Source organism: Hordeum vulgare, chromosome 6H (genome assembly GCF_904849725.1).
Source record: "Hordeum vulgare subsp. vulgare chromosome 6H, MorexV3_pseudomolecules_assembly, whole genome shotgun sequence".
Classification (NCBI taxonomy): Eukaryota; Viridiplantae; Streptophyta; class Magnoliopsida; order Poales; family Poaceae; genus Hordeum; species Hordeum vulgare.
The window spans coordinates 275,563,241-275,589,996 of NC_058523.1; positions in this window are offsets into that span (position 1 = coordinate 275,563,241).

Genomic DNA, 26,756 nt, shown 5'->3' on the forward strand with positions numbered 1-26,756 from the left:
TTGAGTTGATTCTTTTTGCTGTTGATTGCTACGCAAATTCTTCAGACCGTCGTAATTTTTCAGAATTTTGGAAGTACCAGGAGTATACGAAGTATACAGATTTCTATAGACTCATGTGCTTCTAACAGATTCTGTTTTTGTTGTGTTGGTTGCTTATTTTGATGAAACTATGGATAGTATCGGGGGGTATTAGACGTGAAAGATTGAAAATACAGTAACCCAACATCAAGATAAGTAGAATTCAAGTTTTCTACAATACCGAAGGAAGTGGTGGTTTGCTTTCTTATACTAATGTTATCACGAGTTTCTGTTTAAGTTTCGTGTTGTGAAGTTTTCAAGTTTTGGGTGAAATTCTTATGGACAAAAAGATAAATAGTGGCAAGAGCTCAATCTTGGGGATTCCCAAGGCACCCGAAGAGATTCAAGCATGTCGTAAAAACCTAAGCTTGGGGATGCCCCAGGAAGGCATCCCCTCTTTCGTCTTCAATCCATCGGTAACGTTACTTGGGGCTATATTTTTATTCACCACATGTTATGTGTTTTGCTTGGAGCGTCTTGTATTGTAGGAGTCTTTTATTTTGTTTGTTGTGTCACAATCATCCTTTCTGCACACATAGAGAGAGAGACATGCACTCACCGAGATTTTGTCGAGCTTCAGTTATATCCTTTGGTAGACAATTCAGCTCACATATGCTTCACTTATATTTTTTGAGCTAGTTGATTTTGCTCTATGTGCTTCACTTATATCTTTTAGAGCACAGCAGTGCATGGCTTGGTAGTTGATCTATGCTATGAATGTAGTCTCAAAAGGGGTAGTTATCCAAAGGGATACGAAAACTTCCACCTTCATGTGCATTGAATAGTTAGAGAAGTTTGATTCATCTCAACTAGTTTTGAGTTGTGGTTATGGTAATATTGAAGTTATATTAGTAAGGTGTTGTGAATCTAGAAATACTTGTGTTGAAGTTAGTGATTCCCGTAACATGCACGTATGGTGAACCGCTATGTGATGAAGTCTGAGCATGATTAGTCTATTGATTGTCATCCTTTGTGTGGCGGTCGGGATCGCGCGATGGTTTATACCTACCAACCCTTCCCCTAGGAGTATGCGTTAAATGCTTTGTTTCGATTACTAATAAAACTTTTTCAACAAATATATGAGTTCTTCATGACTAATGTTGAGTCCATGGTTTAGATGCACTTTCGCCTTCCACCATCACTATCTTCTTTAGTGCCGTGCAACTTTCGCCGGTGCACAAAACCCACCATTAGCCTCCCTCAAAACAGCCACCATACCTACCTACTATGGCTCTTTCAAAGTCATTCTGAGATATATTGCCATGCAACTACCACCATGACATGTGCCACCACGTCTACATTGCCATTGCATGATCATAATTAGCTAGCATGATGTTTCCATTTATGTCTATGCCATGCTAGATCATTGTCACGGTACACTACCGAAGGCATTCCATATAGAGTCATCATTGCTCTAAGTTTTGAGTTATAAGTGTGATGATCATCATTGATGGAGCATTGTCCCATGTGAGGAAATAAAAGAGGCCAAAGATGCCGACCAAAAAAAAAGAAAAAAAAGAGGCCAAAGAGCCCATCCAAAAAAATGAGAGAAAAAGAGAGAAGGGACAATGTACCACCTTTCCACACTTGTGCATATTAAGCACCATGATCTTCACGATTGAGAGTCTCTCGTTTTGTCACCACCATATAGCTAGTGGGAAATTTTCATTATATAACTTGGCTTGTATATTCCAATTATAGGCTTCCTCAAAATTGCCTTAGGTCTTTGTGAGCAAGCAAGTTGGATGCACACCCACTAGTTTCCTTTAAGAGCTTTCACATACTCTTAGCTCTAGTGCATCATTTGTATGGCAATCCCTACTCATTCACATTGATATCTATTGATGAGCATCTCCACAGCTCATTGATATGCCTAGTTAATGTGATCATCTTCTCCTTTTTTGTCTTGCAACCTCCACCACAATCCACACCACTTATAGTGCTAAAACCATGGCTCACGCTCATGTATTGCATGAGAGTTGAATTTTTTTGAGAAAGTAAAGGTGTAAAAACAATTACTTGGCCAATACCGGGGTTGTGCATGATTTAAATTCGTTGTGCAATGATGATAGAGCATAGCCAGACTATATGATTTTGTCGGGATAACTTTCTTTTGGCCTTGTTATTTTGAAAGTTCATGATTACTTTGCTAGTTTGCTTGAAGTATTATTGTTTCCACGTCAATAGCAAACTATTGTTTTGAATCTAATGGATCTGCACATTCACGTCACATAAGAGGAGTTACAAAGGACATCTATGCTAGGTAGTATGAAAGCATCAAAAATTCATTCTTTATCACTTCCCTACTCGAGGACGAGCAGGAGTTAAGCTTGGGGATGCTTGATACGTCTCAAACGTATATATAATTTTTGATGGTTTCACGCTGTTATCTTGTCAACTTTGGATGTTTTGCTTACCTTCTATATCTTTTTTGGGACTAACTTATTAACTCAGTGCCAAGTGCCAGTTTCTGTTTTTTCTGTGTTTTTGACTCTTTTCAGATCTGATTTTGGAACGGAGTCCAAACGGAATAAAATCCCCAAAATGATTTTTTCCAGAACGGAAGAAGATCAGGAGGCTTGAGGGCCATGCAAGTGGACCCATAGGGAGCCCACAAGCCCTGTTGCCGCGGCCACAGGGGAGGCCGCGTCAACCAATCTTGTGGCCTCCCTGGCGCTCCCCTGCCCTAGTTATTTGGCCTATATATTCCCTAAAAATCCAGAAAAATCAGGGCGTCCACGAAAACACTTTTCCGCCGCCGCAAGCTTCCGTTTCGCGAGATCTCATCCGGAGACCCTTCCCGGTGCCCTGCCGGAGGGGACTTTGGAGTTGGAGGGCTTCTTCATCAACATCATCGCCCCTCCAATGACTCGTGAGTAGTTCATTTCAGACCTACGGGTCCGTAGTTAGTAGCTAGATGGCTTCTTCTCTCTCTTGGATCTTCAATACAAAGTTCTCCATCATCTTCATGGAGATCTATCCGATCTAATCCTCTTTGGTGGTGTGTTTGTCGAGATCCGATGAATTGTGGATTTGTGATGAGATTATCTATGATATATATTTGAGTCTTTGCTGATTTCCAATTTGCATGATTTGATATCCTTGTAAGTCTCTCCGAGTCTTGGGTTTTGTTTGGCCAACTAGATCTATGATTCTTGCAATGGGAGAAGTGCTTGGTTTTGGGTTCTTACCGTGTGGTGACCTTTCCCAGTGACAGTAGAGGCAGCAAGGCACACATCGTGTAGTTTCCATCAAGGGTAACAAGGTGGGCTTTGTCGTAGATATGAGATTGTCCATCTACATCATGTCATCTTGCTTAAGGCGTTACTCTATTCTTTTGGACATAATACACTAGATGCATGCTGGATAGGGGTCGACGTGTGGAGTAATAGTAGTAGATGCAGAAAGTATCGGTCTACTTGTTTTGGACGTGATGCCTATAGATATAATCATTGCCATAGATGACGTCACGACTTTGCGCGGTTCTATCAATTGCTCGACAGTAATTCGTTCACCCACCGTCTACTTGCTTTCATGAGAGAAGCCACTAGTAAACACTACGGCCCCTGGGTCTATTCACACCTATCGTCTACACCTCCGCTTTTACTTTGCTTTGTTACTTTGTTGCTTTCAGTTCTCACTTGGCAAACAATCTATAAGGGATTGACAACCCCTTCATAGCGTTGGGTGCAGGTTCTTTGTGTTTGTGCAGGTACTTGTGATACTCCTTCACCAGATCGATACCTTGGTTCTCAAAACTTAGGGAAATATTTACCACCGCTGTGCTACATCACCCTTTTCGCTTCGAGGGAACACCAATGGAAGGCTCCAAGGCCACGAAGAAATCCTTTGCATATTTTCCTAGGAAGTCCCTAAAGGCGTAGCCCTAGCAGAAGGATTCCTGGTGCCGTTGCTGAGGAGAATCAAGACATGAACAGTCTCCCGTCAGCACGTGTTTCTGGCGCCCTTGGATGGTCTTTTGGTGCATCAGCAATATCCCACTCACTTTCTTGTAAATACAAGCTTTTTCCAAAAACTTGTTTAAACCCAAATGCCTTGATCACCTCATCAAAGCGTTGATTCCAACTACTAGATGCTCGCACCAGTCCATAAATGGATCGTTGGAGCTTGCATACTTTGTCAGCATTCTCTGGATCGACAAAACCTTTCGGTTGTATCATATACAACTCTTCCTTAAGAAACCCGTTAAGGAACGCTGTTTTGACATCCATGAGCCATATTTCATAATCGAAAAATGCAGCTGTTGCTAACATGATTCTGACGAACTTAAGCATCGCTAAGGGTGAGAAAGTATCATCGTAGTCAACTCCTTGAACTTGTGAAAAATCCATTGCCACAAGTCAAGCTTTATAGACGGTCACATTTCCGTCGGCGTCCGTCTTCTTCTTAAAGATCCATTTGTTCTGAATGGCCCTTTGGCCTTCAGGTAATACTTCCAAAGTCCATACTTTGTTTTCATACATAGATCCTATCTCGGACTTCCTGGCCTCTAACCATTTGTTGGAATCCAGGCCCACCATTGCTTCTCCATAGCTCATAGGCTCATTGTTGTCTACAACAAGATTGATAAGACATGATTCCCGTACCATTGTGGAGCAGTACATGCCCTTGTCGACCTAAGAGATCTGATAGCAACTTGATCTAAAGTTTAATGATCATCATCATTAGCTTCCTCTTCAACTAGTGTAGCTTCGACCGAAACTTATTTCTGTCTTGCGCCACCATCTGGTTGAAGCAAAGGTTCTACAACCTCATCAAGTTCTATCTTCCTCCCACTCAATTCTTTCGAGAGAAACTCTTTCTCAAGAAAAGCTCCATTCTTAGCGACAAACACTTTGCCCTCGGATCTGAGATAGAAGGTATACCCAACTGTCTCTTTTGGCTAACCTCTGAAGACACACTTTTCCGCTTTGGGTCCAGCTTTTCAGGCTGAAGCTTTTTGACATAAGCATCACATCCCCAAACTTTAAGAAACGACAACTTTGGTTTCTTGCCATACCACAACTCATATGGTGTCGTATCAACGGATTTCTATGGTGCCCTATTTAAAGTGAATGCAGCTGTCTCCAATGCATAGCCCCAAAACGATAACAACAAATCGGTAAGAGACATCATAGAACACACCGTATCTAATAAAGTACGATTATGACATTCAGACACACCATTGCACTGTGGTGTTCCACGTGGTGTCAACTGTGAAACAATTCCACATTGTCTTAAGTGAGCACCAAACTCGTAACTCAGATACTCACCTCTTCGATCAGATCATAAGAATTTGACCTTCTTGTTATGATGACTTTCAACTTCACTCCGAAATTTCTTGAAATTTTCAAACGTTTCAGACTTGTGCTTCAGCAAGTAAATATAACCATACCTACTCAAATTATCAGTGAAGGTGAGAAAATAATGATATCCACTGTGCGCCTCTATGCTCATCGGTCCGCACACATCTGTATGTATGATCTCCAACAAGTCACTTGCACGCTCCATTGTTCCGGAGAACGGAGTCTTAGTCATCTTGCCCATGAGACATGGTTTGCATGTGTGAAGTGATTCAAAATCAAGTGACTCCAAAAGTCCATCTGCATGGAGTTTCTTCATGTGTTTTACACCAATATAACCTAAGTGGCAGTACCACAAGAAAGTGGCGCTATCATTATTAACTCTACATCTTTTGGTATCAATGCTATGGACATGAGTGTCATCACTATCGAGATTCAATATGAACAAACCCCTCACATTGGGTGCATGACCGTAAAAGATATTATTCATATAAATAGAACAACCATTATTCTTTGACTTAAATGAGTAACCATCTCGCAATAAAAAAGATCCAAATATAATGTTCATGCTCAATGTAGGCACTAAATAACAACTATTTAAGTTCATCACTAATACCGATGGTAACTGAAGTGAGATTGTGCAGATGCACATCGCATCAACCTTGGAACCATTTCCCACGCGCATCATCACTTCATCCTTCGCCAGCCTTCGCTTATTCCACAGTTCCTGTTTCGAGTTGCAAATGTGAGCAACAGAACCGGTATCAAATACCCAGGCACTACTATGAGAGTTGTTGAGGTACACATCAATAACATGTATATCAAATATACCTTGTTTGGTGTTGGCCGCCTTCTTATCGTCCAGATACTTGGGGCAGTTTCACTTCTAGTGACCAGTTGCCTTGCAATAATAACACTCAGTTTGCGCATTAGGTCCATCCTTGGGTTTCTTCGTCGGAGGGGCAACAGATTTTCCACTCTTCTTGGGGTTACCCTTCTTTCCTTTGTCGTTTTTCTTGAAACTGGTGGTCTTATTGACCATCAACACTTGATGCTCTTTGTGGATTTTTAACTCTGCGACTTTCAGCATCGCAAATAGCTCGGCGAGTGACTTATTCATCCCTTGCAAGTTATAGTTCAACACGAAGCTCTTATAGCTAGGTGGAAGTGATTGAAGAACTTTGTCAGTGGTAGCCTCTTGCAAGATATTAATCCCCACATCAGCAAGACGGTTAGAGTACCCAGACATTCTTAAGTATGTGTTCACTGACAGACGCGTTCTCCTCCTTTTTGCAAGCATAGAACTTATCGGAGGTCTCATACCTCTCGGTCCGGGAATTCTTCTCAAAGATAAACTTAAACTCCTGGAACATCTCATATGCTCCATGATGTTCAAAACGTCTTTGAATCCCGGTTCTAAGCCATACAAAACTGCGCATTGAACTAATGAGTAGTCATCTTTACGCGACTGTGAAGCGTTCAAAACATTTTGGATCGTCGTATCGGGCGGTGCATCACCCAGCGCTGCATCAAGGACATATTGCTTTTGGCCAGCCGTGAGGATAAGGCTCAGATTACGAGCCCAATCAACAAAGTTGCTTCCATCATCTTTCAGCTTAGTTTTCTCTAGGAACGTATTAAAATTCAAGGTTGCTACTGCGCAAGCCATTGATCTACAACATAAATTTTTGCAAAGATTACTTATACTATGTTCAATATAATTGAGTTTAGCTACTCATATTACTAATAAACTCCCACTCAAATTGACATCGCTCTAGTCATTCGACTATAGCATGATCCAAATTCACTATCTCAAGTCCGATCATCACGTGAGTTGAGTATAGTTTCAATGGTGAGCATCTCCATGTTCATCATATCAACTATATGATTCATGCTCGACCTTTCGGTCTCTTGTGTTCCGAGGTCATGTTTGTACATGCTAGGCTCGTCAAGTTTAACCCGAGTGTTTCGCATGTGCAACTGTTTTGCACCCGTTGTATGTGAACATTGAGTCTATCACACCCGATCATAACGTGGTGTCTCGAAACGACAAACTATCGCAACAGTGTATAGTCGGGGAGAACACAATTTTATCTTGATTTTTTAGTGAGAGGTCACCTTATAATGCTACCATCATTCTAAGCAAAATAAGGTGCATAAAAGGATTAACATCACATGCAAATCATAAGTGACATGATATGGCCATGAACTTGTGCTTCTTGATGTCCATCACCAAAGCACCGACATGATCTCCATTGTCACCGGTGCCACACCATGATCTCCATCATCATGATCTTCATCATCGTGCTGCCATCGAGGTTGTTGCGCTAACTATGCTGTTACTACTAAAGCTACTACTAGCGATGAAGTAAGGTATATCGAAGCGCAAAAATTAAAGACAACCCTATGGCTCCTGCCGGTTGCCGTAGCATCGACGTGCAAGTCAACATTTAACTATTACAACATGATCATCTCATACATCCAATATATCATATCATGTCTTTAGCCATATCACATCACATGCATACCCTGCAAAAACAAGTTAGACGTCCTCTAATTTGTTGTTGCAATTTTACATGGCTGCTATGGGTATCTTGTATTATCGCATCTTACTTACGCATAGCCACAACGGTGATATGAAAATTCCTATTTAACCTTCTCCAAGTACCGCCTCGGTCAAATCCGATTCAACAAAAGTTGAAGAAACAAACAGCCGCCAGTGATCTTTATGCAACAAGTTTGCATGTTAGTCGATGAAAATGGTCTCTCGTAAGTGTACGAGTAATGTTGGTCCGGGCCGCTTCAATCCAACAATATCGCTGAATGAAGAAAAGGCTAAGGAGGGCATCAAATTGAACATGAATGCCCACAAACTCTTCTGTGTTCTACTCGAGATATCATCTTTGCATGAACCTAGCTCTGATTCCATCGTTGGGGAACGTTGCATGGCAAACAAAAAAACTTACGCACACGAAATACCTGTCATGGTGATGATCTTTTACAAGAGGGGAGATTGGATCCACATACCCTTGTAGATTGATAAGCGGGAAGCGTTAAGAAACACGGTTGACGTAGTCGAACGTCTTCGTGATCCAATCACGATCCGTCCCACGAACTCCGTCCCGGTCTACCACCGAACGTACGACACCTCCACATTCAGCACACGTATAGCTCGAGGATGATCTCCGCCTTCTTGATCTAGCAAGAGAGATTAAGAGGTAGCTGAATTCTCCGGCAGCATGACAGCGTGGCGGTGATGGTCTTGGAGCTACTCCGATAGAACTTCATCGTGGCATACCGAACTAGCTACGGGTGTCATGAAGTAGTGGAGGGAGAGAGGGATGCACAAAGGCTTGGGGTGCAAAAAGCAGCTCAGACCTCCACTATATATAAGAGGAACAAGAGGGAGGGTGGCTTGCCTCCTACTCCTAGTAGGAGGGTTTGGCCGAGCCCAAGAGGGAGGAGTCCTCCAATTCGGTTTGGTGGAGGACTCCTTCCCATCTTGTCCACCTCCTTCCTTTTTTCCTTTTCCCTTTTATTTTTCTTTCAACCGAAACAGGCTTATTGGGCTGGCCTCACCAACACACTAAGGGCTGGTGCGCTACCCATGGGCCTATTAGGTCCTCTCCCGGGTGGGTGGCCCCTCCCGGTAAAACCCCGGAACCCATTCGTCACTCCGAGTACTTTATCGGTAATGCCCGAAATCTTTGCGGAAGCCAAATGCAACAATCCTATGTATCAATCTTCGTTTTTGGACCATTCTGGAGACCCTCATGACGTCCAGGATCTCCTCCGTGACTCCGAACAACATTCGGTTACCAACATCAATAATTCAACTATATTGAGACGTCACTGGACCTTAAGTGTGCACACCTTGTGGGTTCGAGAACTATGTAGACTTGACCGAGACACTCTCCGATCAATATCAAATTGTGGGATCTGGATGACCATATTGGATCCTACATATTCCACGAAGATCTTATCGGTCGAACCTCTATGTCAAGGATTCAGTTAATCCCGTACAATGTTCCCTTTGTCCTTCGGTATGTTACTTGCCCGAGATTCGATCGTCGGTATCTCTATACCAATTTCAATCTCGTTAGCAGCAAGTGTCTTTACTTGTTCCATAATACAAGATCCCGTGGTTAACTCTTTAGCCACATTGCTTGCAAGGCTTGTTTGTGATGTTGTATTACCGAGTGGGCCCGGAGATACCGCTCCGTTATACGGAGTGACAAATCCCAGTCTGGATCCATGCTAACTCAAGAGACACCTTCAGAGATACCTGTAGAGCACCTTTATAGTCACCGAGTAATGTTGCAACGTTTGATACACACAAGGCATTCCTCCCGTGTCAGTGAGTTACATGATCTGATAGTCATAGGAACATATACTTGACATGGAGAAAACAATAGCAATAAAATGACACGATCACATGCTACATTTATTGTTTGGGTCTTGTCAATCACATCATTCCGCTAATGATGTGATCCCGTTATTAACTCACAACACTTGTCTATGGCTAGGAAACCTTAACCATCTTTGATCAGTGGGCTAGTCAACTAGAGGCTCACTAGGGACATTATTTTGTCTATATATCCACACATGCATTTGTGTTTCCATTCAATACAATTATATGATGGATAATCAACCATTATCTTGAAATAGGAAATATAATAATAACTATTTTATTATTGCCTCTAGGGCATATTTCCAACAACCGCACATGATGTGTGCCTTGTTATGAATCAGTCAAGGGGTACTAGAGTTATCCACGAATGGATCACTGGACAACGGTCAAAGTTATCCTTAGTAACTAGTGGACTAAGGAATTTTCTCGATTGTGGAGGTGATAAAATAGTTCGCCGTAAAGGGTCACGTCGATGCAAGCTTTGACACTATTCCGGATAACTCTGACTAGTAAACCAGATTAGAATAGTGGAGGAGTCGTTTGGAATAGTTCCAAATGCCGCGCGGTAGCAGCATCTACAGGATGACATATAGATTTGTAAAGCATACACGGATCTGAAAGATTCAGACGAGTTGACTAAAAACCTCTCTCACAAGCAAGATATGATAAAACCCCATGTGTGTTAGATTCATTACAATCACATAGTGATGTGAACTAGATTATTGACTCTAGTGCAAGTGGGAGACTATTGGAAATATGCCCTAGAGGCAATAATAAATTGGTTATTACTATATTTCTTGTTCATGATAATCATTTATTATCCATGCTAGAATTGTATTGATTGGAAACTCAAATACATGTGTGGATACATAGACAACACACTGTTCCTAGTGAGCCTCTAGTTGACTAGCTCGTTGATCAAAGATGGTCAAGGTTTCCTGGCCATAGACAAGTGTTGTCACTTGATAACAGGATCATATCTTTAGGAGAATGATGTGATGGACAAGACCCAAACCATGAATGTAGCATATAACCGCGTGAGTTTATTGCTACTGTTTTCTACATGTCAATGTATCTGTTCCTATGACCATGAGATCATGCAACTCCCGCACACCACATGAATACCTTATGTGTATCAAACGTTGCAACGTAACTGGGTGATTATAAATGTGCTCTACAGGTATATCCGAATGTGTTTGTTGGATTGGCATGAATCTTGACTCTGATTTGTCACTCCGTATGACGGAGAGGTATCTTGGGGCCCACTCGGTAATACAACATCACAATAAGTCTTGCAAGCAATGTGACTAAGGATTTAGTCATGGGATCTTGTATTAGGGAACGAGTAAAGAGACTTGCCGGTAACGAGATTGAACTAGGTATATAGATACTAAGGATCGAATCTCGGGCAAGTAACATCCCGAAGGACAAAGGGAACAACATACGGGATTAAGTGAATCCTTGACATAGAGGTTCAACCGATAAAGATCTTTGTAGAATATGTAGGATCCAATATGGGCATCCAAGTCCCGCTATTGGTTATTGACCGGAGAGTGTCTCACGTCATGTCTACATAGTTCTCGAACCCGCAGGATCTGCACACTTACGGTTCGGTGACATTTTGGTATTATTGATTTATGTGTGTTTGGTAACCGAAAGTTATTCGGAGTCCCACATGAGATCCCGGACGTTAGGAGGAGCTTCGGAATGGTCCAAAGGTAAATATTTATATATATGAAAGTTGCATTTGGCTTCCGGAAAGTTTTCGGGCATTATCGATAAAGTACCGGGAGTGACGAATGGGTTCTGGGGTTTTATCGGGATGGGCCACCCACCCGAGAGAGAACCTAATAGGCCTAAAGGTGGTGCACCAACCCTTAGTGGGCTGGTGCAGCCAGCCCAAGATGGCCTACTTCGGCCAAGGAGCAAAGAGGGAAAAATCCGAAAGGGAGAGGAGGAATATTCCAAGTGGGAGGAGTCGTACTTGGAGTAGGATTGGAGGTGTACTCCTCCAGCTCCTCTTCGGTCGAACCAAAGGAGGAGCCTTTGGCTGCCTCCTCCCCTCCCTCCCTCCTATATACACTGGAGGAATTAGAGGCAACCCCAACCTTAATAAACCACGGCTGCCCTCACTTTCTCTAGATCATTTTATCCTCTAGATTAGTTCCACGGAGCTTGGCGAAGCCCTCCTAGATTAGTTCACCACCACCACCACCACGCCATCGTGCTGGAGAACTCATCTACCTCTTCGCCCCTCTTGCTGGATCAATAAGGCGGTGATCGTCATCGAGCTGTACGTGTGCTGAATACGGAGGTGCCGTCCATTTGACACTAGATCGGGATGGATCGTGATGGGATCGCGGGACGAATCGTGATGAGATTGCGGGATGGGCTGCGATTTGGATCGCGGAGATGTTCCACTACATCAACCGTGTTGTATACGCTTCCGCTTAGCGATCTACAAGGGTATGTAGATTCACTCTCCCCTCTAGTAGATGATCATCACCATGTATAGGTATTGTGTGTGCGTAGGTAAATTTTTGTTTCCCATGCAATGTTCCCCAACAACGCAGAGGCCGGAAGTTCTGGGCAGGTTCTGGGCTAACCAGAGAGTTTGGCTGCCCGGAGATGGTCTTGGACGCCTGGGAGGCTAGAAGTTCCGGTTGGTTGGAAGTTTCGGGGAGAACTAGGAGCTTCCCTTGACCCTTGTCTTCTCTTCTTCGCCTGATTCTTCTCCTTGCGCTCCGTGTTGGGGAACGTTGCATGGGAAACAAAAAATTTCTTACGCACATGCAAGACCTATCCATGGTGATGATCATCTACGAGAGGGGAGATCTGATCCACATACCCTTGTAGATCGCTAAGCGGGAAGCGTTAAGAAATGCGGTTGATGTAGTCGAACGTCTTCGTGATCCAAATCGTAAGCCTTCCCATGAACTCCGTCCCGATCAAGCGCCGAACGGACGTCACCTCCGCGTTCAGCACACATACAACTTGATGACGATCTTCACCTTCTTGATCCAGCAAGAGGGGCAGAGAGGTAGATGAGTTCTTCGGCAACATGACGGCGTGGTGGTGGTTGTGGTGAACTAATCCAGCCCGGCTTCGCCAAGCTATGCCGAACTAATCTAGAAGAGGGAGACGATCTATGGAGGAGAGGGCAACACGTGGCTTTTTCTGGTGTGGTTTGCCCTCAAAACCTCAACTATATATAGGAGGAATAGGACGGAGGGCTGCCTTGCCTCCTACTCCAAGGAGGAGGGCTCGACCGAGCCAAGGGAGGAGAGTCCTCCTCCAATTCGGTTTGGTGGAGGAATCCCTTCCTAGTTGGCCACCTCCTTCCTTTTTTTCCTTTTCCATTCCTTTTGCACTTGGCCGAAATTGACCCTCTTGGGCTGGCCACACCAGCCCACTAAGGGCGGGTGCACCACCTTTAGGCCTATTAGGTTCTCTCCAGGGTGGGTGGCTCCTCTTGGTAAAACCCCAGAACCCATTCGTCACTACCGGTACTTTACCAGTAAAGCCCAAAAAGTATATGGAAGCCAAATGCAACTTTCCTATATATGAGTCTTTACCTTCGGACCATTTCGGAGCTCCTCATGACGTTCTAGATCTCATCCGGGACTCCGAACAACTTCCAGTTACCCACACACATAACTCAATAATACCGAAACGTCACCAAACCTTAAGTGTGCACACCGTGCGGGTTCGAGAACTAGGCAGACATGACGTGAGACACTCTCTAGTCGATAAACAATACGGGACCTGGATGTCCATATTGGCTCCTACATATTCTACGAAGATCTTTACCGATTGGACCTCTATGTCAAAGATTTAGTTAATGCCCTATAACATTCATTTTGTCCTTCGGTATGTTACTTGCCTCAGACTCGACCATCGGTATCTCTATACCTATTTCAATCTCATTATCGGAAAGTCTCTTTACTCGTTTCATAATACAAAATCCCGTGGCTAACTCTTTAGTCACATTGCTTGCAAGACTAGTTTGTGATGTTGTATTACAGAGTGGGCCCCGAGATACCTCACTGTCATACGGAGTGACTAATCCCAGTCTTGATCCATGCTAACTCAACAGACACCTTGGTAGATACCTGTAGAGAACCTTTATAGTCACCGAGTTACGTTGCGATGTTTGATACACACAAGGCATTCCTCCGGTGTTAGTGTGTTACATGATCTCATGGTCAAAGGAATGTATACTTGACATGCAGAAAACAGTAGCAATAAAATAACACGATCACATGCTACGTTCATAGTTTGGGTCTTGTCCATCACATCATTCTCCTAATGATGTGATCCTGTTATCAAGTGACAACATTTGTCTATGGCTAGGAAACCTTAACCATCTTTGATCAACGATCTAGTCAACCAGAGGCTTACTAGGGACAGTGTTTCGTCTATGTATCCACACATGTATTTGTGTTTCCATTCAATACAATTCTAGCATGGATAATAAGCGATTATATTGAAACAGGAAATATAATAATAACTATTTTATTATTGCCTCTAGGGAATATTTCCAACAGTCTCCCACTTGCACTAGAATCAATAATCTAGCTTTACATCACTATGTGATTACAATGTAACGAATCTAACACCCATACAATTCTGGTGTTGATCATGTTTTGCTCGTGGAATAGGCTTAGTCAGCAGGTCTGCAAGATTTAGATCCGTGTGCACTTTGCAAATATTTATGTCCCCCTCCTTGATGTAATCGCGGATGACATTGAAGCGTCCCTTTATGTTTCTGGTCCTCTTGTCAAACCTTGGTTCCTTGGCTAGAGCAATGGGACTGGTGTTGTCATAGAACAAATTTATTGGATCCAGTGCAGTTGGCACAACTCCAAGATCTGTCATGAACTGCTTCCTCGAGCCACCCTCTTTATCTGCCTTCGAGGCAGGTATGTACTCTTCTTTGCATGTAGAATCAGCTACGACGCTATGGTTGGAACTGCACCAGCCTACCGCACCCCCATTAAGAATAAATACGTATCCGGTTTGTGACTTGGAGTCATCCGGATCAGTGTCGAAGCTTGCATCAATGTAACCCTTTACGATGAGCTCTTCGTCACCTCCACAAACGAGAAACATTTCCTTAGTCCTTTTCTGGTACTTCAGAATATTCTTGACCACTGTCCAGTGCTCCATTCGTGGATTACTTTGAAACCTTCCCGTCATACTTATGGCAAGGCCGACATCAGGTCTTGTGCACAGCATTGCATACATGATAGACCCTATTGCTGAAGCATAGGTGTAACGCCCAAGATGCAATCCTATCCTTATTTTGGCGCGAGGGCCTCGACATGGATAGAAACGCATCTCGTCGTTTCACAAGAATGGATATTGTTACAAGTACATGTACTGAAAAGATGAGTATAAGGAGTTGGCTTACACTCACCACAAGCTACATCAAGATGACATCAATACAACAATATACATGCATCATGTACAAGAGCAGATCCGACTATGAACGAAAACAAACGATAAAAGAACGACGTCCATCCTTACTATCCCAGGTTGCCGGCCTCGAACCCATCCTAGATCGATGATGAAGAAGAAGAAACTCCAAACAGAACAATCACCATGCTCACGTCAGAGTTTCGCTTTACCTGTACGTTCAATTGGTGTTGTAGTAATCTGTGAGCCACAGGGACTCAACAATCTCATTTCCAAAGGTATCAAGACTACTAAGCTTGATGGATGAGGCATGGATAAGTGGTGAGGCTGCAGCAAGCGACTAAGCATTTTTTTGAGTGGTTAATTTACGAGTACCAGAATAAGAGGGGGGGCGGGTGATCTACGCATAATCAAACTTGAACTAATAATGATCAAATGAATAATCTTGAACACCTATTTACGTCAAACATAACCCTACCATGTCCTCTTCCGGATACAGAACTGACGAGAAGAGGCACTCACAGTTACGCACACAGTTGGCAAGTTTTAGTTAAGTTTACTCCGGGTCGTCTAGAACCGGATGTTAAACAAAGTTTCCCCGTTGCCAAATAACCGCGGGCATGACTTTTCGAAAGATTTAACCCTGCAGGGGTGCTCCAACTAGTCCATCACAAATTACCACAAGCCGCATAGAAAGCCTTGATCATGAAACTCGTGATCTCCTCGGATTCCTTAGTGGAAAACTTCAAGTCTGAGAATACCCAAAGTCTCACCGGAATCCCAATCCACAAGATATTTTGTAAAAGGTAAAACTAATACAGCAAGGCCACCCGACGTGTCGACGAACCCGATAGGAGCCGCGTATCTCGTTCTCACGACACGACTAATGACCCACAAGTATAGGGGATCTATCATAGTCCTTTGGACAAGCATCCCACCTATGATTAACCCCTCTCGCAAGAATCTGCAACTATGAAAGAAGAATTAAGACAAAGTCTGACCATAGCATTAAACTAGTGGATCCAAATCAGCCCCTTACGAAGCAACGCATAAACTAGGGTTTAAGCTTCTGTCACTCTAGCAACCCATCATCTACTTACTACTTCCCAATGCCTTCCTCTAGGCCCAAAGAATGGTGAAGTGTTATGTAGTCGACGTTCACATAACACCACTAGAGGAAAAACAACATACAACACATCAAATTACCGAACGAATACCAAATTCACATGACTACTTATAGCATGACTTATCCCATGTCCTCACGAACAAAAGTAACTACTCACAAAGCATAATCATATTCATGACTAGAGAGGTAATGAGTAGCATCAAAGATCTGAACTTAAACTCTTCCACCAAGTAAGCCAACTAGCATCAACTACAAAGAGTAATTAACACTACTAGCAACCTTACAAGTACCAATCGGAGTCGCGAGACGAAGATTGGTTACAAGTGATGAACTAGGGTTTGGAGATGAGATGGTGCTGATGAAGATGTTGATGGTGACGAGTCCCCTCTGATGAGAGGAGTGTTGGTGATGACGATGGCGACGATTTCCCCCTTCGGGAGGGAAGTTTCCCCGGTAGGATCGTCCTGCCGGAGCTCTTGATTTGTTCTGCTCAAGTTCCGCCTCATGGCGGCGGCGAATCCTCCGAAAAGCCTCCTCTTGATTTTTTCCAAACTGAAACCCTTCTTGTAGCAAAAGGGGGGAGCGAGAGGGCCAAGTGGGAGCCCACAAGCCCCCTAGGCGCGACGAGGGGGGGGGGGGGCGCCTACCAGGCTTGTGGCCTCGTGCTGGCGCCCCTCTGGCACTTCTTCGGCCCAGTATTTTTTATAAATCCCAAAAAAAATCCTCGTTGATTTTCACGGCTTTTGGAGTTGCGCAGAATAGGCATCTCAAACTTTATCCTTTTTCGGGCCAGAATTCCAGTTGCCGGCATTCTCCCTCTTCATGTAAACCTTGCAAAATAAGAGAGAAAAGGCTTAAGTACTGTACCGTGAAGTGTAATAAGAGGCCAAAAAGCAATAAATATCAACATGAAAGCATGATGCAAAATAGACGTATCAACTCCCCCAAGCTTAGACCTTGCTTGTCCTCAAGCGAAAGCCGAGATCAATAAATATGCCTACATGTTTAGAGAGAGAGGTGTCGACAAAACAAGATACGAACATACATGCATCATGATCATTGTCAGAACAGCAATACCATCATATCATCTCTTATGCTAAAGTGACAATTCCTTCACAAAGTAAAGTATGGATCAAGAACCTTACCGAGAATTAACAAGCGATAGCCTTTAGTCATTGAAGAAATTGAAATTTATCACAACATCAGAAAGAGTCAAATAAGAGCTTGTAAAGAAAATCCACATACTCAATCATCTTTTTGTCTTCTACAATTGCTACAACTCACGTGGTACTCATGAGATCAAAGTTTCAGTCAAACACAGAGAAAGATAGGGGCTTATAGTTTCGCCTCCCAACTGCTTACCTCAAGGGTAATGTCAACAATAATAATTCATGAATACTTACCTCCAAGTTGACATATGAATATAGATCTTTCCTAAGCATATGACGTTAGCCAAGATAAAGGCGAAATAAGGAATTGGTGAAGATCACCATGACTATTTCAGGGAAAAAAAGTAAAGGTACAAGATAGGCCCTTCGCAGAGGGAAGCAGAGGTTGTCATGCGCTTTTGAGGTTTGGATGTGTGTCCTCTTAGTGTGGAGGAACATCACTTTATATTGCCTCATGTGATAAAGAACTATATTATGTAGTCCGTCGCTTTTATGTCTTCCTCATCACAGATTCATACAAAGCTTATTTTTCACACACTAATAGATCATACATAATAGGGAGCAATTTTTATTGCTTGCACCGATGACAACTTACTTGAGGGATCTTATTCAATCCATAGGTAGGTATTGTGGACTCTCATGGCAAAACTGGGTTGAAGGTTTATGGATGCACAAGTAGTATCTCTACTTGGTGCGGGAGTTTTGGCTAATATGAAGTGGAAGCAATCGTCACATGCTAAGGGATCTCTAGTCATATAACATTGTTCAGAACCAAGCAAACACAATTCATTATGTTGTATTCCTTGTCCAACATCTACTTCCAAGCATGTAATAGTTTAGTGAGTGTTCACAATCATAGATGGTGTCAAATATGATATATTTATATGTGAACCTCTCCTTCTTTATCACTTCCTATTAATTGCAACAATGACCAAGGTCTACGTTTGTCTACCCTCAACAAGTTTCAATCATCATTCTTTTTATATGTGAAGCCATCACTTCCCATAAGATCATTGCATGATCCTTCATGCTTTTGTTCTTTTCTCATTCTCTTGATCATGCCATGAGGCAAGGCCCTTAACTAAAACTCTCTTTATTATATGACTCAGGAGATCGAATACATCGGGGTTGACACAAAGCAAAACTCAAGCCTAAAACACTAAGACCTTTATTCTACTAGAGAAACATAAAAATGAAAAGGAACAAACTAAAACAAAGGTAAAGGCAAAAGATGTGATGGTGATACGATACCGGGGCAACTCCCCCAAGCTTGGCACAAGCCAAGGGGATTGCCCATACCCATGCTTAGTTGTCTTCCTTTGGAGGTCATGGTGGTGGAGTTGTTGCAGAGGTCTTGAACTTGTTTAATTTCCACTTGAGCATAAAATTCTCCTCCCTCAAATCATCATTTTCCTCTTGAAGCCTCAACATCCTTTGGCATAATTCCTGCTTACTCTCCTGCAAGAAATGAGAAGGGATAAACAAAGTCTTAGGCTTCTTCCTTGAGTCAGGGAGGCTCGAATTCTTGAACTCCACATGCATGTGTCCAAGTTGAGGTAGAGGAGCCTCCTTCTCATCGGAACTTGTTTGTTCCTTCCCCTTGGGATCATAATCTTTTTCCTCATCAGTGGTCCATCCATAAGGATCCAAGTCCCCATAGACCTTGGGGTTAGCAAGGTAATCGGCCACATAGCTCTCCACCTCTGAATCTTGAGAAGACATCTTGCCCTAAATCCACGGCAGAAAACAGGCTCGAAACAAAAACAGAGGAAATTTGCGTGATACGAGGGTCAGACCTTTCGGGAGAATATATAATGATTTTTTTTCCGACCAGAAGGAGTACTCCGCAAGAAAACGGAGTCCGGGAGGCACACGAGGTGGCCACAAGCCCCCCCAGGCGCGGCGAGGGGGGTGGCCAATCCCTGGAAGGCTTGTCGCCTCCTCGTGCGCTTTCCGGACTACTTCAAATTTTTATATTTTTCTAAATATTCCAAAACGGAGAAAAATTCCTACTGGAAAAGTTTTGGAGTCTGTGTTCTTACCGAATCTCATACCTCTTCATTTTCGGAATCTGAAACAGGCTGATAAATATCCCTTAGGTATTCCTCCGGAGTTATGGTATTGGTAATATTGCTTTCAACATTTATGGGAGTACGTGAGATATAATGCTTGATTCTCTTCCCATTTACCACTCTCGGACAATTACCTTCCGTGTTGTTGATCTTGATAGCACCGGAACGATATACTTCCTCAACAATATAGGGACCTTCCCATTTAGAGAGAAGCTTGCTTGCAAAAAGTCTTAAACGAGAATTATATAGCAAGGCATAATCACCTACATTGAACTCATGCTTTTGTATGCTCTTATCATGCCACCTCTTAACCTTTTCTTTGAACAACTTGGCATTCTCATATGCCTGAGTTCTCCATTCATCAAGCGAGCTAATATCAAATAACCTCTTCTCACCAGCAAGTTTGAAATCAAAGTTGAGCTCTTTGATTGCCCAATAAGCTTTATGCTCTAGCTCAAGAGGTAAATGACATGCTTTACCGTACTCCATTTTGTACGGAGACATGCCCATGGGATTCTTGTAGGCAGTTCTATAAGCCCACAGTGCATCATCGAGCTTCTTAGACCAATTCTTTCTAGACCTATTGACAGTCTTTTGCAGAATTAGTTTAATCTCTCTATTTCTTAGCTCTACTTGACCACTAGACTGAGGGTGATAGGGAGACACAATTCTATGATTGACATCGTACTTAGCAAGCGTTTTACGGAAAGCACCATGAATGTAATGTGAACCACCATTGGTCATTAGATATCTAGGGACTCCAAATCTAGGGAAAATAACTTCTTTAAGCATCCTGATAGAGGTGTTGTGATCAGCACTACTAGTGGGGATAACTTCTACCCACTTAGTGACGTAATCAACAGCAACCAGGATATGAGTATACCCGTTGGATTTTGGAAAAGGTCCCATATAATCAAAGCCCCAGACATCAAATGGTTCAATGACAAGTGAATAGTTCATAGGCATTTCCTGACGTTTACTGATATTACCTATTCTTTGACATTCGTCACAAGACAAGACAAACTTACGGGCATCCTTGAAGAGAGTGGGCTAATAGAAACCTGATTGCAATACCTTGTGTGCAGTTCTATCTCCCGCATGGTGTCCTCCGTATGCCTCGGAGTGACACTTTTGTAGGATCTGTCCCTGTTCATGTTCAGGTACACAACGTCTAATAACGCCATCTACTCCTTCCTTATAAAGGTGAGGATCATCCCAGAAGTAATGTCTCAAATCAAAGAAGAATTTCTTCTTTTGCTGGTATGTGAAACTAGGTGGTATATATTTGGCAACGATATAGTTTGCATAATCAGCATACCACAGTGCACTACGTGAAGTATTGATGACATTCAATTTCTCATCAGGAAAGCAATCATCAATAGGTTGTGGGTCATCAAGAACTTTCTCCAACCTAGATAAGTTATCTACTACGGGGTTATCAGCACCCTTCGTGTCGACAACGTGCAAATCAAATTCTTGTAGCAAGAGAACCCATCTGATAAGTCTAGGTTTAGCGTCTTTCTTCTCCATTAGGTACTTAATAGCAGCATGATTAGTGTGAATAGTGACTTTGGAATCAACTATGTAAGACCTGAACTTTTCACATGCAAACACGACTGCTAAAAATTCCTTTTCCGTAGTCGCATAGTTTCTTTGGGAACTGTCTAGAGTTTTACAAGCATAGTGAATAACATTCAACTTCTTATCAACTCTTTGCCCTAGGACAACACCAACACCATAATCACTAGCATCACACATGATTTCAAAAGGTAAGTTCCAATCAGTTGGTTGAACAATAGGTGCAGTTATCAAGGCCTTCTTAAGTATTTCGAACGCTTCCTCACAATCATCGTCAAAAACAAAAGGAATATCCTTTTGCAAGAGATTTGTAAGAGGCCTAGAAATCTTAGAGAAGTCTTTAATGAACCTCCTATAGAAACCAACATGACCAAGGAAACTTCTTATACCTTTGATATCTGTGGGGTATGGCATTTTCTCGATTGCATCAACCTTAGCCTTATCGACTTCAATACCTCTTTCAGAAATTTTATGTCCTAAGACGATGCCTTCATTAACCATAAAGTGGCACTTCTCCCAATTCAAGACAAGGGTGGTGTCTTTACATCTCTGCAAGACCCGATCAAGGTTGCTGAGGCAATCATCAAAAGAAGACCCGTAAACGGAGAAGTCATCCATGAAAACCTCAACAATCTTTTCACAAAAGTCAGAGAATATAGCCATCATACATCTTTGAAAGGTAGCAGGTGCATTACATAAGCCAAAAGGCATACGTCTATAAGCAAAGGTACCGAAAGGGCAGGTGAAAGTGGTTTTCTCCTGATCAGCTTGTGCAACTGATATTTGGGAGAAACCAGAATAACCGTCTAGAAAGCACAAGTGTGTGTGTTTAGACAGTCTTTCTAGCATTTGGTCGATAAAAGGCAAAGGGTAATGATCTTTCCTAGTGGCTTTATTCAATGTCCTAAAATCGATCACCATCCTATATCCAGTAATAATCCTCTGTGGGATCAATTCATTCTTATCATTAGGGACAACGGTAATACCTCCCTTCTTAGGGACGCAATGGACCGGACTCACCCAATCACTATGAGCAACAGGGTAGATAATACCTGCTTTCAGGAGCTTTAGTATTTCTTTTCTTACTACCTCTTTCATCTTAGGATTTAATCTCCATTGATGATCAACAACTGGTTTGAAATCAGGATCAGTCTTAATCTTGTGCTGGCATAGAGTGGGACTAATGCCCTTAAGATCATCAAGAGTATATCCAATAGCAGCACGATGCTTCCTTAGAGTTTTTAGTAACTTCTTTTCTTCATGCTCTGAGAGGCTAGCACTAATTATGACAGGATATATCTCTTTTTCATCAAGATAAGCATACTTAAGAGTATCAGACAACTATTTAAGCTCAAACACAGGATCACCCTTTGGTGGGGGTGGATCCCCAAGCAGTTCAACAGGCAAGTTATTCTTAAGGATAGATATTGTTCTAAGACAACTCTATCTATCTCATCCCTTTCATCCATATGCATATCATTTTCATGCTCAAGCAAGTATTGCTCTAAGGGATCAGTAGGAGGCACGACAATAGAAGCTAAGGCAATAGTTTCATCCTTACTAGGCAACTCTTTTTCATGAGGTTGTCTACCAAACTTGGAGAAATTGAACTCGTGTGACACACATTCAAAGCCAATAGGACAATTTGCTTCTCACAGTCAATATGAGCATTGAGAGTATTGAGAAAAGGTCTACCAAATATGATGGGACAAAAGCTATCTTGTGTGGTAGCAAGAACGAGGAAATCAGTAGGATACTTCGTTTTACCACACAAGACTTCAACATCCCTAACAATTCCCACAGGGCAGATAGTATCTCTATTGGCAAGCCGAATACTGACATCAATGGGTTCTATCTCGACAGGTGCAATATCGTCTTTAATTTCATCATATAAGGATTGAGGTATTGCATTAACACTAGCACCCACGTCACATAAACCATGATAACAATGATCTCCTATCTTAACAGAAACAACAGGCGTGCCAACAACAGGCCTATGTTTGTCTCTAGCGTGTGGTTTAGCAATTCTAGCAGCGTCTTCACAGAAGTGAATATCATGGCCGTCAACATTGTCGTACAGGAGATCTTTGATAATAGCAATGCTAGGTTCAACTCTAATTTGCTCAGGGGGTGTAGGTGTTCTAACGTAGCCCCTCCGTATCACAGTTTAAGCTTTAGAATGACCGTTTATCCTAATAGGGAAAGGTGGTTTCTCAATGTAAGCACTGGGAAGAATAGGATCATTATAGGCAATGACTTTCTCTTCAACTGGATTGGGTTTAACTACATTGACTTCTAAGGGAGGATGATGTTTAAACCACTTCTCTTTGGGGAGATCAATATGAGCAGCAAATGATTCACACAATGAAGCTACTATCTTAGAGTCAAGTCCATACTTAGCGCTAAAATCACAAAAAGTATTTGTTTCAACAAAGGATTTAACGCAATCAAACTTGAAATTCATACCTGACTCCTTACCTTCATCCATCTCCCAATCTTCAGAGTTGCGTTTAATTCTCTCCAATAAATTACATTTGAAGTCAATATCTCTCTTCATAAAAGAACCGGTACAAGAAGTGTCAAGCATGGTGCGATCATCATGAGAAAGCCGAGCATAGAAGTTCTGAATGATAATTTCTCTCGAGAGCTCATGGTTGGGGCATCAATATGACATTGATTTAAGCCTCCCCCAAGCTTGAGCGATGCTTTCTCTGTAACGAGGCCAAAAATTATAAATATAATTCCGATCACGATGTACTAAATGCATAGGATAAAACTTTTGATGAAATTCCAATTTCAACCGATTGTAGTTCCATGATCCAGTATCATCACATAGCCTATACCATGTCAACGCCTTATACCTCAAAGATAAGGGAAATACCTTCTTCTTGCTCTCATCCTCGGGCAAACCTGCAAGCTTAAATAAACCACAAACTTCATCTACATAGATTAGATGCAAGTCTGGATGTGATGTTCCATCTCCTGTAAAAGGATTAGCCAGCAGTTTCTCAAGCATACCCGAAGGAAATTCATAGAAAGTATTTTCAGTAGGTGCAGCAGGTTGAGGAGCAACTCTTTGTGCTTTCGTACGAGGTGAAGATACCCTGAACAAGCCCCTCAAAGGGTTAGTTTCCACAGTGACAAGTGACAATAAATTTCAGCACACTGTATAAATGTTTCCTTACCAAATTCCACTTACCAAAGGCGCTTCACTCCCCGACAACGGCGCCAGAAAAGAGTCTTGATGACCCACAAGTATAGGCGATCTATCATAGTCCTTTTGATAAGTAAGAGTATCAAACCCAACGAGGAGCAGAAGGATCTGACAAGTGGTTTTCAGCAAGGTAATATGTGCAAGCACTGAAATTATCGGTAACAAGTAGTTGTGTGGCAAGATGATTCGTAGCAAGTAGCAAGCAACAGAAGTAACAACGGTGCAGCAAAGTGTCCCAATCCCATTTGTAGCAAGGAACAAGCCTGAACAAAGTCGTATAGGAGGTAAAACGCTCCCGAGGACACATGTGAATTTCTGTCAAGCTACTTTTCATCATGTTCATATGATTCACGTTCGTTACTTTGATAGTTTGATATGTGGGTGGACCGACGCTTGGGTACTGCCCTTACATGGACAAGCATCCCACCTATGATTAACCCCTCTCGCAAGCATCCGCAACTACGAAATAAGAATTAAGACAAAGTCTAACCATAGCATTAAACTAGTGGATCCAAATCAGCCCCTTACGAAGCAACACATAAACTAGGGTTTAAGCTTCTGTCACTCTAGCAACCCATCATCTACTTACTACTACCCAATGCCTTCCTCTAGGCCCAAAGAATCGTGAAGTGTTATGTAGTCGACGTTCACATAACACTACTAGAGGAAAAACAACATACAACACATCAAATTACCGAACAAATACCAAATTCACATGACTACTTATAGCATGACTTATCCCATGTCCTCATGAACAAAAGTAACTAATCACATAGCATAATCATATTCATGACCAGAGAGGTAATGAGTAGCATCAAAGATCTGAACATAAACTCTTCCACCAAGTAATCCAACTAGCATCACCTACAAAGAGTAATTAACACTACTAGCAACCTTACAAGTACCAATCGGAGTCGCGAGACGGAGATTGGTTACAAGAGATGAACTAGGGTTTGGAGATGAGATGGTGCTGATGAAGATGTTGATGGAGATGAGTCCCCTCCGATGAGAGGAGTGTTGGCGATGACGATGTCATTGATTTCCCCCTCCGGGAGGGAAGTTTCCCCAGCAGGACAGCCCTGCCGGAGCTCTAGATTGGTTCTCAAACTTCTGGAGTTGCGCAGAATAGGCATCTCAAACCTGCTCCTTTTTCAGGCGAGAATTCCAGCTGCCGGCATTCTCCCTCTTCATGTAAACCTTGCAAAATAAGAGAGAAAATGCATAAGTACTGTACCGTGAAGTGTAATAACAGCCCAAAAAGCGATAAATATCAAAATGAAAGCATGATGCAAAATGGACGTATCAACGACCGGATGAGCATTACGTATGGTGGCCGGATAGACATCCCCCGAGTTACCCCGAGTGGCCCCGCAGGTGGCTCTATTTTGGACCAACACTCATGAGGAGCACTGGCCCGGGTTGTTTATTAATTATCCACGGGGTCCGGAAAGTCCCTATGCAACTTATTAGGTTATTAGGCAAATGTAGTAACAAAGTTGGGCCTTGCGAGACCAGTCTTAATCTAAAACGAATTATCAAGGGGGTCCCCATAACAACCCCGATCGTGTTAGGAGCGCTCAATTATGGAATATAACACCGGTAGTCGAAATTAGGGTGGCAAAGATGGAAGAAAACACCAGGCTACAAAGACAAGCCTTCCACATTTTACCAAGTATATATGTGCATTAATTTAAATAGCATTAATATGGTGATATAACAAGGAACCCATGTTCACACATGGAAGCAACCGCACCTACAACTGGCAACACTATCCAATAGTTAAGCAAGTGGTAACATAGGCAATCAGTGATTTGCCACGTTGTAGAAAGGTTGAAGGTTTTCATGGCAATGTTGAAAGGCTGACATTTAACAGGTGGTAGGCAACGAGCCATAACGAAAGAAACGAGACAAATAGCATGGCATTGATAGTAATGTAATCTAGGGAAATGGTCATCTTACCTGAGATCCTGCTTGGAAGAAGAACGAATCCGCAAAACAGATGAACTGTCATAGTCGAACAGATCCTCACATTCCGACACGCTTGCGGAACTCTATCGAGACGAAGCAAACCGGAAACAAGAATCAACGCACAATATTCACCATGGCACATGCACAATATGATGCACAACCTAATATGATGCATGTCCATTTCAATTATGCAAGGCATGGCATGTCAATTCACAACAATCAAGCACTACACATTAAGTGAAGCTCAATATGCAACGAGTTGCATATTGACGAAACTCCACATACGAATTATTTAGTTCACTCCCGTTTAGGTACACGACAATATTAAATGTTGTTAGACATGTCAAGAGGTGAAGCAGAAATAAACTACACTATATAGGCATTTTAAATGAGGTCGGAAACGACATATAGCATTTCTG